Raw genomic sequence first — 15,589 nt, 5'->3', positions numbered from 1 at the left:
TCGAGAAAACGAAATATGAAAGTGCTAAACCCCTACGAGAAAAATTACACTGGCTTCCACTTAAAGAACGCATCACGTTCAAAATATGCTCCCTAGTACACAAAATCAGTCACGGAGATGCACCAGCCTACATGTTAGACCTGATAGACTTACCACCCAGAAATGCCAAAAAATCATCCCGCACATTCCTTAATCTGCATTTCCCTACCTGCAAAGGTCTAAAATACAAACTAATGCACGCATCAACCTTTACCTACATGAGCACACAGTTATGGAACACATTACCGCGCAACTTAAAAAAGATCTACGAACTAACGAACTTCCGCAAACTTCTGAAGACCTATCTCTTCAATAAGGCATACCGCAAAGATCTACCAATGTGAATACGTGCAACTCCTCCAAATCTATTCAGAACTGTCTTACAATTTCTGCTTGTTATAATATTATCATGTTTTATCACTATCATGTTGCCCAAAATCCTCCTGTAACACTAAAAGTCTACTCTCTATTATATGTTCACCATTCATGAGCCTGCAAAGAGGTGGGAAAATGTGGGATACAAATGCAATAAATAAATAATAATAATAAAGCCTTCTATATATTTATCTTTTTGAAAAAAGAAACTAAAATGAAAGATTACCGACCCTTAACAGACAAGGAACCAATCTTATAAACATCCAATTATGAAACATTCATACCAAAGTATAAAACACTAACTCAGAAAACCAACTTAATTATGAAGAAGTGTGATGGAGAGTCACTCCAATAACAGCTACCATGAAAATGGTATATAAGCATGGAATTACCAATAATAATAAAAAAAAAGAATAAAAGACTACAGACCTCAAGAGAGATGGAGTTGGATTCTAAACGTCAAAATAAATGTGATAAGATATACTCAGCAATCTACTGTATGTCATGATACCTTCTCTGAACACATGATGTAAATATGTCCACAGAAGTCCAGTGCCGCAGATTTGCGCATCTTTTCTATGGAGACCTGAGCTCACATGGGTCACAGGCACTGTCATGGCGCTAACATTATCAGTCCCTAACATGCCATGGCATTGCATAAGAGATGGAATCGACTATTGAATTAGTGTGAGTTGGCTACAGTAGCTCCAAGTTCATTGGGTCAAAACCTGGGAAGACTTTCTAAGAACATTTGGCCACTCAATCAGGGTGTACAGGGAAGGTTCAACATTGTGTAGTATGGTCTGGGGAAAAATAATGAAAGGAAAATTGGTTAAGGTGGAAGCTGGTGACCACCTAGTCAGGAAACTCAGAAAATCATGTGCAGAATGACCCTATTGTTCAAAAATGTTGTATAGGGAAAGTCAGTCACTAAGTACTAGAGCTTACTTTATGTGCCAAAGTGACCACTACAAAAATAAATTGCCTTCCAGGACAGGTACTTCAGGGAGGTTCTTAGGTGGGCCAGAACCATAACGATGGTCCCAATAAGGGAAGGGGTTGGTATTTAGTTCATGGCATTTTTCAATAGCAGGTAAAGGTAAGTTACACTCAGGTGCAGGAGATATTTTGTCGTCACTGGAAGGTTTGCAATCTAAGGCAATGGAGGATTAAGTGACTGCCCAAGATGAATCCAACTGCTGCCCTTGTGAACCTGGCGTTGCTGGCTCTGAACCTGATGCTCTAACCATTAAGATAGAGTACTCTTTTTGACCAAAATACACTCTTGACAGTCATAAAGATGGATTGGGGTGGGGATGGAGGGTATCCTCAATTTGTATGCAGGAACCATTGTACTTTATTGCTGCCCTGGCAGGTGTTTGACAGTTGCTGGAGGACACAATTGGCTCTGTCATTGAACCTATGGAAGAGGAGTCTAAGAGTTATGATGCTAATGGACTATTTAAAAGCTGCATGACTCAATGAGGGCCCTAGACCAATGGTACCAGTTGAATGCTATTTGAAAAGAGTAAGTTTAGGAGGAGGCATGGCGGGGGAGGGTGGCAGTGGGGGCTAGAAGGTTGCTCTGGGATTGGTAGCATGGAATGTTGCTACTATCAGGGTTTCTATCAAGTACTTGTGACATGGATTGCCACCGTGGAAGCAAGATACAGGGCTAGATGGACCATTGGTCTGACCCAGTATGACTATTCTTATGTTCTTAAGTTGGTCTGCTTTTATACTGTATGACACCTGCCTTATGGAACTGCACTGCTGGCGACCTTCACCCGAGCTTTAATTTCCAAATTCAAGGCCACATTTAAAACCCAGGTATTTTATGTAAGTCTGCCTTTGGGAGCATTAGCATGTGATGTGAGAGCTGACGTTCCAAGACTATGCTCTGCCCTCGATGAATGACTGCCAAACTTGGCTTTTGTTGTCTACTGATAGAGTGCCCCTCCCTGGATGATGGGAAAATTAGGTTAATTTTCTTTCCTTTAGTCATAGAGATGAATCCATACGAATGGGTTGTGTCCACCTACCAGCAGGGGGAGATAGAGAGCACTGAAACCATAGTGCCTCTTGGCCAGCTAGCTCCATCTGCCTCTCAGTATTGAAGCTTCCAGCAGTGTTACACCGCAAAGTAGAATAACATGAACTTTCCTCACAGCAAACGAACGCCCCAGAACAGGAGCAGTAATGCAAAGGAGGACGAACTCAACCTCCTGTAACAGAACAGAAATCCTGAGACTGTTTTCCAACTTCTCCCAATGAGGGAACATATCTACCGGAAAAACTGAACCCAAAACAGCATCAATCAATCAATCAATCAATCAATCAAGGAGGGCTCATGGATTCATCTGCTATGACTAAAGGAAAGAAAATTACCAACGTAAGAACCTAATTTTCCCTTCCTTGTCATCAAGCAGATGAATCCATTACGAATGGGATGTATCAAAGCAATCCCTAGATAGGGTGGGACCAGGCCACACCACGCGCCAGCACTTGTGCTCCAAAATGCGCATCCCTCCTGGCAGCCACATCCAGCCTGTAATGCTGGGCAAATGAGAGCTTAGACGCCCATGTCGCTGCACTGCATATCTCTTGAAGAGAGAGTGCTCCAGTTTCAGCCCAAGAAGAGGAAATCGCTCTTGTGGAATGTGCCTTAAAGGCTTCAGGCGGAGGCCGGCCAGACAGCAGATATGCTGAAAAAAATAGCTTCTTTGAGCCAGCGGGCTATAGTGGCTTTAGACGCTGGAGACCCTCTACGAGGACCTGACAACAAAACAAAAAGGTGGTCAGAGGTCCTGAAAGCATTTGACATGCGCAGATATTGCAACAAAGCCCTTCGCACATCTAGAAGGTGCAATTGCCCAAAAGATTCCGGAAACTCCTCTCTAGAAAAGGAGGACAAGAAAATAGGCTGATTTAGGTGAAACGCTGAAACCACCTTAGGCAGAAAGGCACCGTATGTACCATAACTCCGGACTCTGAGAATTGCAGAAATGGGTCTCGACAGGACAGCGCCTGGAGCTCAGACACCCGTCTCGCCGATGTAATGGCCACCAAAAAGACCGTCTTCAGGGTCGCATCCTTCTCCGAAGCTCGCCTAAGCGGCTTGAAGGGCGAACACTGAAGGGCCTTTAAAACTAACCCCAGGTTTCAGGCCAGTCACGGAGCCCGCACGGGAGGATAGAGCCGAAGCACCCCTCTAAGAAACCGTGCCACATCCGGATAAGCAGCCAGGGAGAGGCCAGCCACCTTCCCCCGAAAACATGCCAAGGCTGCCACTTGAAAACGCAGGGAATTATAGGCCAAGCCTTTCTGTAAACCATCCTGCAAAAAGTCAAGTATCGGCAAGACGGAAGCCCGCATGGGTGTAATCGCTTTAGCAGCACACCAAGCCTCAAACTGGCGCCAAATCCGAGCATAGGCAACGGAAGTGGAACGCTTGTGGGCCTGAAGGAGAATGGAGATGACCTTGTCGGAATAGCCCTGGTCTCTCAATTGCGCCCTCTCAATAGCCATGCCATAAGACCAGAGCGGCAGGCGTCCTCCATGGTTACCGGCCCCTGTGACAACAGGTTCGGTACCAGAGACAAAGGAAGGGGAGCCTCTACAGCATCCCGCCGGAGGTCCGCATACCATGGCCACCTGGGCCAATCCGGGGCAATGAAAACCACCTCTCCTTGATGAAGCCGAATCCGCAGGAGTACTCGCCCTATCAAGGGCCAAGGAGGGAACACATACAGGAGGCCCTGAGGCCAGGGTTGAGCCAAGGCATCCAACCCCGCTGAGCAAGGATCTCTCCGTCTGCTGTAAAAGCATGGGACTTTGACATTTGTGCTTGATGCCGTAAGATCAGCTACGGACGTCCCCCATTTGGCACAGATCTGAAGGAACACTTCTGCCAGTTCCCATTCCGCTGGGTCAATTTGATGCCTGCTTAGATAATCGGCTTGCACTTTGCTCTGACCTGCAATGTGAGCTGCTGACAGAAACTGCAGATGTAGCTCGACCCAGTGGCATATCTGAGCGGCCTCTGCGGCCAGTGCTTGACACTGAGTGCCGCCTTATCGATTTATGTAGGCCACCGCTGTCATGTTGTCCGACAGAACTCTGACAGCCAGTCCCTCCAGGGTCGTGTGAAAGGCCAGAAGCGCCTGGAATATCGCTTTTAACTCCAAGCGAGATGGACCACTCTGACTCCTCGGATGTCCAGAGACCCTTGGCATGCCTTCCCTGGCAATGTGCTCCCCAGCCTTTCAGGCTGGCATCTGTTACCACCAGGCACCAATCGGGGAGCGCTAGCGGCATTCCTTGCCGCAGCATACTGTCTGAGAGCCACCACTCAATACTGAGTAGGGCCGCAGGAAGCCAAATGAGTCTGCGCTGGTAATCCTGAGAAATTGGAGACCATTGTTGAAGCAGGGAACACTGTAGAGGTCTCAGGTGCGCTCTCGCCCATGACACCACTTCGAAGGTGGCCGTTATCGACCCCAACAGCTGGACTATGTCCCAAGCTCGCGGGTGAGGCATCCTCAGGAGCAGACGGACCTGGTTCTGAAGCTTGCACTGCCTTTGCTCGGGTAGAAAGCCAAACCCCGAGGCTGTGTTGAACCGGACCCCCAAATATTCTAGAGATTGAGAGGGGGTCAGGTGACTTTTGGGTATATTGACGACCCAGCCCAGAGATTGAAGTACTGAGACCACTCTGGCTGTTACATGACGACTCTGCAGAAGAGACTCTCTTCTGCAGAGTCCGCTCTGATGAGCCAGTCGTCGAGGTACGGGTGAACCCGGATACCCTCTCACCTGAGAAAGGCAGCTACTACCATCATTACCTTGGAATAGGTTCGGGGAGCTGTGGCGAGGCCAAAAGGCAAGGCCCAAAACTGGAAATGTTTTCCCAACACCGCAAACCGGAGAAACCGTTGGTGCGGGGGCCAAATAGGAATGTGCAAGTAGGCTTCTTTCAGGTCCAGAGACATGAGAAACTCTCCTGGCTGTACTGCCGCAATGACGGAGCGCAGGGTTTCCATGCGAAAATGCCGCACTCTCAGTGACTTGTTGACTTCCTTTAAGTCAAGTATGGGCTGAAAAGACCCTCCTTTTCGCGGCACCACAAAGTAAATGGAGTAACGGCCGTAGCCGAGCTCGGCAGGAGGCAGAGGGACCACCGCCCCGAGGTGCAACAAGCCTTGCAAGGTCTCATCTACCGCTGCCCGTTTGACGGCAGAGCCGCATTGGGACTCCACAAACATGTCTCTCACCGGGCATTGAATTCTAATCTGTAGCCATCTCTGATCAGGTCCAAAACCCACTGATCTGAGGTAATCTTGACCCATTCCTCGAGAAAGAGGGAAAGACGTCCTCCAACTGCAGGAATCGAGGAGTGGGCCGGCGTACCATCATTGAGAGGGTTGCCCATGAATTCCAGGCTTTGAGCCGGCCGCTGCGGAACGTTTGTCCGAGCGAAAGGAGTTCCTTTGCTGAAAGCGGGCACGTGAAGTAAACCCAGTAGAACAACCCAGGCGGTACCTTCGAGCTTCACGGAAGCGAGGTCTGGAAGAGGAGGGAACCGCCTGACCCTTAGAAGAAGGCCGCGGCCTATCCTCGGGTAAGCGCTGGGGTTTAGCATCCCCCAGGCCCTTGACAAATTTTCTCCAACTCTTCACCAAATAGGAGAAGGCCCTGGAAGGGCAACTTCACCAACCTTTCCTTAGAGGCCATGTCAGCCGCCCAATGCCATAGCCATAGAAGGCGGCAAGCGGCCACCGCCACAGCCACCTGTTTAGCCGAAGCTCTGACCAGATCATAGAGGGCATCAGCCAAAAATGACAAGGCCGACTCCATCTGCGGTGCCACCTCCGCAAGGGGCTCCGCTCCATCTCCGGGCTGTTCCACTGCCCGTTGCAAGCAAGCGAGGCAGGCTCGAGCAGCATAACAACTGCACACAGATGCCCGTAAGGCTAGGCCTGAAATCTCAAAGGACCGCTTCATTGCTGATTGCAGACGCTGGCCCTGCATGTCCTTCAGGGCGACCCCTCCCTCTACTGGGAGGGTAGTCTTTTTTGTCACAGCTGTGACTAGGGCATCCACTTTAGGCACGGCCAAGCGTGCCAAGCGCTCCTCACTAAGAGGGTATAAGTGCCTCACTGCCCTGGCAACTTTCAAAGGCCCCTCAGGGTCAGCCCATTGAGCCGAAATAAGCTCTTGGATGGAGTCATGCAAAGGAAAGGCTCGAGCAGGCTTCTTAGTACTTGCCATCCTCGGATTACCAGAGGAGGCTTCGTCCATCACAGGATCTTCAATAGAGAGGGCCTGCAGGGCATCAGAAATAAGCGCTGGCAGCTCCTCACGGTCGAAAATCCTAACCGCAGTGGGATCATCTGGATCCAGTGGCAATCCTACACCTTCCTCTGGCTCTTCTGACCACGAAGGCCTGCCAGACCCCTCAGAATCCCCACAGCCCAACCACGGGGGGGGGGGGGGGGGGGTGCGCCACTTTCTGAAGGGGAATTCACCCTTCTGCGCTTGTCTTGCGGCCAGCTGTCTGGGGAAAAAACGCCTGATGGCAACCCCAGGCCGGTCTCCACCGGAAGGGAACCAGGTATCAACGCAAAGTCAGACATCTGCGGCAGAGCTCTTTTTAACATGAACGCTTTATGTAAAAGCAACACAAACTCAGGGGAGAAAGGCTCACCCTGGCCTCCCGGTTCCAATCCGGGGTAAGCAGCTCCTCTGGTAGCCTCCATCCGAGGCTCCCCTCCGGCCTCAGACCCCTCCGCACCTGCGGGGGTCGAGCCATGCAGCGCATCCAAGATGGCGCCCGCTGCCAGCTCCACCGAGCGGGAAGAAACATCGCTCGCCATGCTCGGGCTGGCCCTGACGTCTGAAGAGAACGATTTACAGAGCCCCGCTGCGGATCTGCGCTTGCCACAACGTGAACAGCGCTTAACAACCTCCGCAGCCATCGCCGAAAATGGTGGAAAATTCAAAATGGTGGATTCGTGCCCTCCCCGGAGGAGCGACAAGACTCTCTTACCTCAACAGACCGAGCCCCAGAGCTCTGGTCACGCTGCACAGACAGAAGAAAGCCTCAGAATCCCAGCGCTAAAAAGCGCATCGTGTTTTTGTTTTTTTAACGCTGTGAGGAAAGTTAGAGGCAACAGCTACAGAGGCACTCCGGAGGTTCAGGAGAGTGGGAAAGGCAGGGAAAGGACGAACCAATGTGCCTGCATCCACAGAGAAGAGTGTGGGAAAGGCAGGGATAGGGCAAACCTATATGCCTGCATCCACATCGGGGGCCGGGTGAGGCAGGGAAAGGGCGAACCTATGTGCCCTTAAAGTGGGCACCACCAGCCACAACATCCCTGCTACAACTGGCAAAAGCACAGGAGCCACCCCAGGCAGATTTCTGAAGGAGCTGAATAAGCTGCGTCCAACCCTGCTGGGGAGATAGAGAATACTGAGAGGAAGATGGAGCTAGCTGGCCAAGAGGCACTATGGTTTTCAGTGCTCTCTATCTCCCCCTGCTGGTAGGTGGACACAACCCATTCGTAATGGATTCATCTGCTTGATGACAAGGAATGTTACCTTTTCCTTTACTTTTCTGTTCTATAAGATAGAGGAGTTCCTTTCTAAATTGCTTTGTTATAATATTATGAAAGGTGGTATATCAAATAAATTTAACCATAGCAATCCCAGTATCCTGTGAAGGTCCAGGGTGCTTAGAGGTTGATGCCTCTGATGCACCTGGATCAAATGTATTCAGACAGAAGAGCTGTAGATGGCCATAAAGATCCTGAGCCATCAAGCTATATAGCTAGAGGATCCTGTGTTTGAGCTTGAGGCATGCTAGGCATTGGCTATGGGTATCAGTGAATAATATGGTCCTGTCTCACTGCCCATATTTTTTGAAAATGGTGGGAGGAAGTGGCTTGTAGGAGATAGCTGCTGCAAAATCAAAAAATGCCAAAGCATTGATGCAGCCTGCTGCCAAGCTAAAAATGAAGGAAATTAAGGAAACTAAGATTTCGTTAAAATAAGAGCATTTTTATATTTAAATCTTTATTATCAATCATGCAGTATATTTACTCCAAAGCATTACTAAGCAACAGCAATACTGCAGACCTAAAACAACCACAAAACTTAGAATTTCAATATATATCATGGAACAACCCAACCTGCCCAGCGCCCTTTCCCTCCCCTCCCATCCCACACTGCCAAAGGTAATGGTATGATCATGGTATATAATTAGTCGAAAGGGCATTAAAATCTATTATTGGTTGAGGATTCTGTGGCAAGCTGATGGCTGCATAGTTGCCCAAAATCTCTCCCAGATGTGTTGGAACTTTTCCCCCTGTACCGATAAAATGTCTGTAATATCCGAACACTCCAGAACCAACAAAAAAATGATCTGTGTATGCCATAATGCAAAAGTAGGTGCCGTTTGCTCCCGTCAATTTAATAAAATTGATTTTTTTTCCCCATCAATATAGCTCTCTGAAGAAAGCCTTTCATCCCCAGCAGGATAGATGTGGGAATATCAAAGACATCAAACAGTACCTGTGGAGCCAGTGTGACTCTCTGAGACCAGTAGGTTGACACATGCTGAATCACCTGGGACCAAAACGTGTGAATGTAGTGACAGTCCAAAAACATGTGATTTAAAGTAGTTAAAGCAGACTGACATTTAGGACAGGCCCCAGATGAGCAAAAGGCCACGTTAAAAGCCCTATAGGGGGATATATAGAGCTGAAGCACTGCTTCCTTCACGTAGGTAAGGACTCTGCTTTTTCATTTAACATTTTCAATTATTTTTACAAGTTATTTGATCTTTTAACTCCGCATGTAGATTATGTTATAGCTTGATATTAGATGCAGATTTTAGTGTTTTGTTTTACACTAGCGGTGTCGTGTTCTTCCCACGCTAGGAGTTCCCCCATCCCATTTTTATCTATCATGTTGGATTATAACACATTCTAGACTTCATTACATCTTACGAGCGTTTTATCTTCACATTTATTGAAGTGCCCACTTTGTTTTATGCCAGTGGTATTTGTTTTAAACAGATTACCAGTGACGTCAGCAATTTATACAAACTATACACTTATTGGGTTCTGATTTTGTTCGCATGGTACATTATTAAGATTTTACCACACTCCATGAGAAACATACTTTCCACTCGAATATTCCAGGCGCAAGTTCATTCATTTTTTATATCACTATTTTTTCATACAGACATTTAAGACCCTGTTTACTAAGCAGTATTATAGGTGTGTTAGCCATGTATGTGCCTACAATATCCCTATAGGTGCCTACATGGTTACTTCGTGCGCTATGTAAGCGGGCTAAAAACACTAACGCACCTTAGTAAACAGGGCCCCTAGTTACTTGGTTTTCCAAGGAAGATCCAGTTTTCAAGTTTCCACTGGATCTCCAGCCTTCCCTGAACCTGGGGGGGGGGGGGGGGGGGATCGTCGCCGGACCTCCAGCTCCATTGCTGCCATTGCTCGGGGCAGGGGTAGATGGGGCCTTGTGGTCCCATGGACCTCCAACCCCTGTGTTTGACAGGTTTGGGCTTTTGACAGCCCATACCTGTCAAACAAGTGCGGGAGGATTGTGCTGAGTGCATGCTCAGACACAATTCTCCCGCACTTCTACCCCATGATCAGAGATAATTGCGTGCTTAAATTTGCATGCTATGATCTCTGATCATAGGTCTAATAACACCCCGTGCTGTTCCAGCGCTATTTTTGGAGCGCTATTTGGAACAGCGCAGGGTTTTGATCATCTGTCAGTGGTCCCAAATGTACCTAGCCGGGCACAGTCCAAATCTTCAGTTGTTTATTGGAGATATTGATGATGGTAGGCCAGTGGCACTTTGTTTTGAGAGTCCAGTGTAAGTGCCGTGTTGAGAGTGTCCTCTACATCTTCACTGAGAAGAACCCAGCTCTAGCTGTTAACATAATGCTGCAACTGAATATAGGCAAACTGGTCAGTTGATGGCAGAAAATAAGCAGCCTGCAAGTCTGCAAAGAGCTTCAACTTGCCTTTACCAGTCAGTAATTGATATATAAACAAAAAATGCCCAAAGTCTGCCGATGGGCAAATCCTCGGGAGTACGATTCGGGCAGAAAGTCCGGATTTTAATGAATAGAAAGAAAAGTCGAGTGAGATCAAGATGGCGTCCATGAGAGGAAGCGCTTCCTGAAAGCTCCTGAACCTCAAGCCGAGTTTCAGAGCGTTTGTCTTTCCGAGACCCAAGCAATGGGGAAAAGAAAGGGGAAAAACGGGGCTAAAGCCACTTCTAGCCCTGCTACTACCTTAAATCTCTGACAACTGACTTTGGAGGCGTTTGGACTTCAGGCGCGAAGTGCTCAGATCCCTGCCCTGGTTGGATCCCCAGAACATCCGGGGGATCTTAGCGTGGAGACGTCATCGTTAAGTCCGCCCCTGCAGACAGCCCCGGTTCGAGACCGACGGGAGAGCCGGAGTTTGTATCTTCTGAGGCTGCTAGTGGCCCTGTCAGTTTTTCGACACCGGATAGAAGTACATCAGATGAGAGGGCGGGAGGTGTCGAACCCTTGCCTTCTCCCATCATGGCTGCACCACCTGTGGGAATCGGCGTGACTACGAGACCAGCAGTCGTTACCCTAGAGGTTCTTTGGGACGCTATCCAGGGATTGAATTCGTCCCTGCTCCAGGCTTCAACTTTTTTCAATTCTGAAGTAAAAGATCTTAAACAACAACTACATACCATGGAATCGAGGGTTAAAGCGTAAGAAGGTAAGAGTGAGTCTAATTTACTAGAGATTAAGAAAACACAAACTATCGTTGGTAATATAGTGACTGATAGAGATATTGTGCAAAGGAAAATAGAATACTTTGATAACCAACTTAGGTGTAATAACCTAAGATTTTTGAACTTTCCTAAGTCTCCTTTGACACCTCCAATGGAAATGTTAAAAAAGTATTTTACTGATATATTAGGAATTCCAAAGGAAGCTTTACCTCCAATTGTAAAGGCTTACTATATTACTATCACAGAACGCACGACTCTCCTTGCATCTTTTGCCTTCGAAACTGATAGAAATAATATACTTAGGTTATACTTCAGATTTATGTCGCTTCAATTTTTTGGATCAAGGATTCAAGTTTTTCCAGATATTAGTAAATCTACTCAGAGAAGAAGGAGAGAATTTCTGGGACTTAGGCCCCGGATTCTTGCATTAGGTGGAACTTTCAAGTTGAAATTTGCATGTATATGTCTCATTTCCTTAACTATGGCCCATTATATATTCTTTGACCCAGAGAAGTTGAAACAGTTTATAATAGCAAAGGAAAGCGGTGGCGAATCTGCCTCGAGAGCAACCGAAGTTAGCTAAAACCGCTGGCAGAGATCCAGCCCTTATCCTCTCATTGTATTATATTTAGAGGTTTTTTTTCTCTTACTTTTCCACAATTAATTACTTTGTATCTTGATCAAACTTGTGGTCTAAGTAACAATGACATTACTATGTATCCTTGACTATGTAAAGGATAGTGAAGGAATATGTTATTTACTTTTTGTGTATTTCCTGATTTTCTGACATTTATTTTTATGTGAATGCATATTTTGAAACTCATAAATAAATAAAAAAAGAAAGAAATGGAGTCACTGCTGCAGAAAAATGGTAACATTTACACAACTACCGATAAGCGGTATGTGAAGTGAAAGAATATGATTCCCCATCAATCCACTGGGAGTTCTTCTAGGTATGCAGCATCTAGCTGAAGTTCTCTGTGCAAGAAAAAAAAGTATCCAGGGAGACCATGGAAAACTTCCTAGATCCCCATAACCAATCATTAATATGTCACATCGTACAAGCCAATGTCAAATAATGGGTGATTTCAATTACCCCGATATTGACTGGATAAATGTTACATCAGGGAGTGCCAGGGAAATAAAATTTCTAGATGTAATAAACCACTGCTTCTTGAAGGGATAGCCATTTTGGATCTGGTCCTTGGTAGCATGCAGGACATAGTGCGAGAGGTGGCAGTGTTGGGTCCCCTAGGAAACAGTGATCATAACATGTTTGAACTACTATCTGGGATGAACACGCAAAGAAAATCTACTGTAGCTGCATTTAATTTTTGAAAGGGTGACTATAATAAAATGGAAAAAAATGGTTAAAAAGAAACTAAAAGGATCGGATGCAAAGGTCAGCACGCTAAATCAGGCGTGCACGTTATTCAAAAATACCATCTTGGAAGCCCAGTCCAGATGCATTCCACGTATTTGCAAAGGTGGAGAGAAGAGAAAACGTAAGCCTGCATAGTTAAAAGGTGAATCAAAAGAGGCCATTACAGCCAAACAATTGTCCTTCAAAGAATAGAAAAAGGACCTAAATGAAGAAAATAAAAAACAACATAAGCACTGGCAAGTCAGATGCAAACCATTAATAAAGAATGCTAAAACAGAATATCAAGAGAAACTTGGCGCAGAGGCTAAAACTCACAATAACAACTTTTTCAGGTACATCAGAATCCGAAAGTCTGCGAGGCAATCCATGGGACCCATTAGATCAAGAAGGAGCAAAAGGAGCACTCAGGTAGGACAAGGCCATAGTGGAGAAACTGAATGAATCCTTTCCCTCTGTCTTCACGGAAGAAGAAGTAAGAGATCTGCCTGTAGTAAATCACCTGGACCAGATGGCATACATCCAAGGGTACTAAAAGAACTCAAGCATGAAATTGCTGCAGTCAGTATTTCGTAACCTGTTGTTAAACTAGTCCATAGTACCTGAAGATTGGAGGGTGGCGAATGTGAAGCCGATTTTCTAAAAGGGTTCTATGGGTGATGAGGGAAATTATAGACTGGTAAGCCTGACATCAGTGCCAGGCAAAATAGTGGAATCTATTATAAAGAATAAAATTACAAAACACATAGACAAACATGGTTTAATGGGCAAGAGTCAGCATGGGTTCAGCCAAAAGAGTCTTGTCTCACCAATTTGCTTCATTTCTTTGAAGGTGTGAATAAACATGTGGATAAATGTGAGATGGTTCATGTAGTGTATCTAGATTTTCAGAAAGCTTTTGCTAAAGTTCCTCATGAGAGACTCCTGAGAAAATTGAAGAGTCACGGAATAAGAGACAAGGTTCTGGTATGGGTTAGGAATTGGTAATTGGACAGAGAACAGAGGGTAGTGTTAAATGGTAATTTCTCTCAATGGAGGAGGGTGAACAGTGGAATGACTCAGGGATCTGTAATGGGACCGGAGTTATTTAACATCTTTATAAATGATATGGAAATCGGAACGACGAGTGAGGTAATCAAATTTGCAGATGATATAAAACTATTCAAGGTTGTTAAAACATGTGTGGACTGTGAAATACTGCATGAAGACCGAGCATCCAAATGGCAGATGAAATTTAATGTGGACAAATGCAAGGTGATGCACTTTGGAAAGAATAATGCGAATCAGTTACCTGATGCTAGGGTCTACTTTGGGAGTCAGCGCTCAAGAAAAAGATCTGGGTGTCGTTGTAGAGAATAGGCTGAAATCTTCTGCTCAGCGTGTGGTGGTGGCGGCCAAAAAAACAAACAGGATGCTAGGAATTATAAGGCAAGGGATGGTGAATAAGACCACAAATACTATAATGCCTTTGTATCGCTCATGGTGCATCCGCACCTTGAGTGTTGTGTTTAGTTCTGGTCGCCATATCTCACAAAAGATACAGCATAATTAGAAAAGATTCAAAGAAGAGTGACCAAAATGATAAAGGGGATGGAACTCCTCTTGTATCAGGAAAGGCTAAAGAGGTTAGGGCTCTTCAGCTTGGAAAAAAGACAAATGAAGGGAGATATGATTGAGGTCTACAAAATCCTGAGTGGTGTAGAATGAGTAGAAGTAAATCGATTTTTTACTCATTCCAAACATACAAAGACTATGGGACACTCGAGGAAGTTACATGGAAATACTGTAAAAAAAACAAAACAAATAGGAGGATATATTTTTTCATTCAACAATAGTTAAGCTCTAGAACTCTTTGCCGGATTTAAAATGGTTTGGAGGTGTTAAAATGGTTTGGAAAAAATCCCTGGAAGAAACGTCCATAGTCTGCTATTGAGAAAGACATGGGAAGAAGCTGCTTATCCTGGGATTGATAGAATGGAATCTTGCTACTATTTGGGTTTCTGCCAGGTACTTGTGACCTGGATTGACCACTGTTGTAAGTAGGATACTGGGCTAGACAGACCACTGGTCTGACCCAGAATGGCTTCTCTTATGTTCTTATGCTCTAATCTCATATTTAAAAGCCCCAATCCACAATGATCTCTAGATTTATTAATCACAGACATCTGAAATCTAGCGTGCTAATCCTAACAGAGAAAACCCTGAAATTCCCTGAGAAGACACTCATCTCTAGCTTTTAAATATAACAGCATATAGATAGCTGGGTGGCTGGATCACCTGGTAACTTGTCTGCCTGGTGCAAAGTTGGCAGACCTCACATGTCACCTAGATAGTATTTTAGATAGTGCTTGGGACAACCCGGATGCTTCGTACACGAGGGTACCAATGAGAAAGGAAGAGGTGGGAGAGAGGTTCTGGAAGCCAAACTTAGGCTCTTAGGTAGAAAACTCAAAACCAGAACCTCTAGGGTGGCATTTTCTAAAGTGCTCCCCACTTCATGCTCAGGGTCCAAGACAGAGGCAGAGCTCCGGCGTCTCAATGTGTGGATGAGGTGATGGTGCAGGGAGGAGGGGTTTAGATTTGTAAGGAACTGGTCAAAATTCTGGGGACGGGGGAGCCTATGATGGCATTGGCATTTAAAAAGGAGCTAGAGCAGTTTTTAAACTAGAACCTGGGGGAAAGCCGACAGTCATTCCAAAAGCACATGGTTTGGAACAAAGTATCTTTCAAAGATATCATTAAAACAGGGAAGACAGAGTACCTCGATAGCAAGGTTGCAATATAGACCATAGTAGACCATGTGTATTTAAATAAAAATCAGACAAAAGATTACACATTAACACTGTCAACTGCTGAGCAAGATATAAATAAGAACAAACATAGTTTGAAATGTCTATATGTGAATGCTGGAAGCCTAAGAAATAAGGTGGGAGAGTTAGAATATATTGCACTAAATGAAACATTAGATCTGGTGGAAGGAGCAT

The 15,589-nt window shown here is 45.7% G+C and overlaps 1 protein-coding gene across 1 annotated transcript in view; it reads right to left on the bottom strand.

The window, feature by feature from the left end:
• CLASRP (CLK4 associating serine/arginine rich protein) overlaps window positions 1-15,589 on the bottom strand; it is a 1,081,767-nt gene that overhangs the window by 222,887 nt on the left and 843,291 nt on the right. The gene's annotated exons all lie outside the window — the stretch shown is intronic.

This window comes from Microcaecilia unicolor, chromosome 11 (assembly GCF_901765095.1).
Source record: "Microcaecilia unicolor chromosome 11, aMicUni1.1, whole genome shotgun sequence".
In the NCBI taxonomy this organism is placed as follows: Eukaryota; Metazoa; Chordata; class Amphibia; order Gymnophiona; family Siphonopidae; genus Microcaecilia; species Microcaecilia unicolor.
Note: the sequence above shows the minus strand (reverse complement) of the source record. Positions and strands in the feature narration are given on the sequence as shown.